This window comes from Salmo salar, unplaced genomic scaffold (genome assembly GCF_965601325.2).
Source record: "Salmo salar unplaced genomic scaffold, fSalSal1 ptg000293l, whole genome shotgun sequence".
In the NCBI taxonomy this organism is placed as follows: Eukaryota; Metazoa; Chordata; class Actinopteri; order Salmoniformes; family Salmonidae; genus Salmo; species Salmo salar.
In genome coordinates, this window is record NW_027675346.1 from 910,001 (window position 1) to 912,500 (window position 2,500).

Here is a 2,500-nt window from a genome sequence, read left to right on the forward strand (position 1 = left end):
TTTCAGTGACACAAAGTTCAAGCTGCTTATCTAATTGGTGAAAATGCAATGTCTGTTTATCACACTCACTTTGACTATATATGTTGTAGCAAGAGATTGGTTCTCGCTTACGGCCATACCAGCCTGGGTACGCCCGATCTCGTCTGATCTCGGAAGCTAAGCAGGGTCGGGCCTGGTTAGTACTTGGATGGGAGACCGCCTGGGAATACCAGGTGCTGTAAGCATTTTGTCCACGAGGGTGTGCCCCTGCACTATTTCATCAGCAACACTGCCTTGTAGTAAGCATTTAATGATGAATTGACTAAATGCAGCTTCCTGCCTTTTTAATAGGATCAAATTTCCTTGTGTTTTCAATTAGCATCTGCCTTGTATTTATAAGACAAACAAGAATATTGTTGCTGAATGCAGCTTGTGTGTGCTTTGTGCTCCTTTGCCCTGTTCAAATGATGAAAGGAAATAAAGTTTGTATTTTATCCAACTACCTGTGCTAAAAAGTGATGGGAACAGTGTTTGTAATTTCTTCTACTTTTTCAGTGACACAAAGTTCAAGCTGCTTATCTAATTGGTGAAAATGCAATGTCTGTTTATCACACTCACTTTGACTATATATGTTGTAGCAAGAGATTGTTTCTCGCTTACGGCCATACCAGCCTGGGTACGCCCGATCTCGTCTGATCTCGGAAGCTAAGCAGGGTCGGGCCTGGTTAGTACTTGGATGGGAGACCGCCTGGGAATACCAGGTGCTGTAAGCATTTTGTCCACGAGGGTGTGCTCTTGCACTATTTCATCAGCAACACTGCCTTGTATTAAGCATTTAATGATGAATTGACTAAATGTCTGTTTTATCAGACTCACTTTGACTATATATGTTGTAGCAAGAGATTGTTTCTCGCTTACGGCCATACCAGCCTGGGTACGCCCGATCTCGTCTGATCTCGGAAGCTAAGCAGGGTCGGGCCTGGTTAGTACTTGGATGGGAGACCGCCTGGGAATACCAGGTGCTGTAAGCATTTTGTCCACGAGGGTGTGCCCCTGCACTATTTCATCAGCAACACTGCCTTGTAGTAAGCATTTAATGATGAATTGACTAAATGCAGCTTCCTGCCTTTTTAATAGGATCAAATTTCCTTGTGTTTTCAATTAGCATCTGCCTTGTATTTATAAGACAAACAAGAATATTGTTGCTGAATGCAGCTTGTGTGTGCTTTGTGCTCCTTTGCCCTGTTCAAATGATGAAAGGAAATAAAGTTTGTATTTTATCCAACTACCTGTGCTAAAAAGTGATGGGAACAGTGTTTGTAATTTCTTCTACTTTTTCAGTGACACAAAGTTCAAGCTGCTTATCTAATTGGTGAAAATGCAATGTCTGTTTATCACACTCACTTTGACTATATATGTTGTAGCAAGAGATTGTTTCTCGCTTACGGCCATACCAGCCTGGGTACGCCCGATCTCGTCTGATCTCGGAAGCTAAGCAGGGTCGGGCCTGGTTAGTACTTGGATGGGAGACCGCCTGGGAATACCAGGTGCTGTAAGCATTTTGTCCACGAGGGTGTGCTCTTGCACTATTTCATCAGCAACACTGCCTTGTATTAAGCATTTAATGATGAATTGACTAAATGTCTGTTTTATCAGACTCACTTTGACTATATATGTTGTAGCAAGAGATTGTTTCTCGCTTACGGCCATACCAGCCTGGGTACGCCCGATCTCGTCTGATCTCGGAAGCTAAGCAGGGTCGGGCCTGGTTAGTACTTGGATGGGAGTCTGCCTGGGAATACCAGGTGCTGTAAGCATTTTGTCCACGAGGGTGTGCCCCTGCACTATTTCATCAGCAACACTGCCTTGTAGTAAGCATTTAATGATGAATTGACTAAATGCAGCTTCCTGCCTTTTTAATAGGATCAAATTTCCTTGTGTTTTCAATTAGCATCTGCCTTGTATTTATAAGACAAACAAGAATATTGTTGCTGAATGCAGCTTGTGTGTGCTTTGTGCTCCTTTGCCCTGTTCAAATGATGAAAGGAAATAAAGTTTGTATTTTATCCAACTACCTGTGCTAAAAAGTGATGGGAACAGTGTTTGTAATTTCTTCTACTTTTTCAGTGACACAAAGTTCAAGCTGCTTATCTAATTGGTGAAAATGCAATGTCTGTTTATCACACTCACTTTGACTATATATGTTGTAGCAAGAGATTGTTTCTCGCTTACGGCCATACCAGCCTGGGTACGCCCGATCTCGTCTGATCTCGGAAGCTAAGCAGGGTCGGGCCTGGTTAGTACTTGGATGGGAGACCGCCTGGGAATACCAGGTGCTGTAAGCATTTTGTCCACGAGGGTGTGCTCTTGCACTATTTCATCAGCAACACTGCCTTGTATTAAGCATTTAATGATGAATTGACTAAATGTCTGTTTTATCAGACTCACTTTGACTATATATGTTGTAGCAAGAGATTGTTTCTCGCTTACGGCCATACCAGCCTGGGTACGCCCGATCTCG

At 43.0% G+C, this 2,500-nt stretch overlaps 7 non-coding genes across 7 annotated transcripts in view; all 7 read left to right on the forward strand.

Moving 5' to 3' along the window:
- The first annotated feature begins 105 nt into the window (after positions 1-105).
- On the forward strand, positions 106-224 carry LOC145872074 (5S ribosomal RNA). The gene has a single exon (XR_014387706.1). It is a non-coding gene; the product is annotated as a 5S ribosomal RNA (ribosomal RNA).
- Positions 225-633: 409 nt separating this feature from the next.
- LOC145872075 (5S ribosomal RNA) lies at positions 634-752 on the forward strand. Its single transcript, XR_014387707.1, has one exon. It is a non-coding gene; the product is annotated as a 5S ribosomal RNA (ribosomal RNA).
- Positions 753-891: 139 nt separating this feature from the next.
- LOC145872076 (5S ribosomal RNA) lies at positions 892-1,010 on the forward strand. Its single transcript, XR_014387708.1, has one exon. It is a non-coding gene; the product is annotated as a 5S ribosomal RNA (ribosomal RNA).
- Positions 1,011-1,419: 409 nt separating this feature from the next.
- On the forward strand, positions 1,420-1,538 carry LOC145872077 (5S ribosomal RNA). The gene has a single exon (XR_014387709.1). It is a non-coding gene; the product is annotated as a 5S ribosomal RNA (ribosomal RNA).
- Positions 1,539-1,677: 139 nt separating this feature from the next.
- LOC145868914 (5S ribosomal RNA) lies at positions 1,678-1,796 on the forward strand. Its single transcript, XR_014384909.1, has one exon. It is a non-coding gene; the product is annotated as a 5S ribosomal RNA (ribosomal RNA).
- Positions 1,797-2,205: 409 nt separating this feature from the next.
- LOC145872079 (5S ribosomal RNA) lies at positions 2,206-2,324 on the forward strand. The gene has a single exon (XR_014387711.1). It is a non-coding gene; the product is annotated as a 5S ribosomal RNA (ribosomal RNA).
- A 139-nt stretch (positions 2,325-2,463) lies between these two features.
- LOC145872080 (5S ribosomal RNA) overlaps positions 2,464-2,500 on the forward strand; it is a 119-nt gene continuing 82 nt past the window's right edge. Inside the window, exon 1 of the ribosomal RNA XR_014387712.1 lies at positions 2,464-2,500. This exon is cut by the window's right edge and continues 82 nt beyond it. This is a non-coding gene — a ribosomal RNA (5S ribosomal RNA).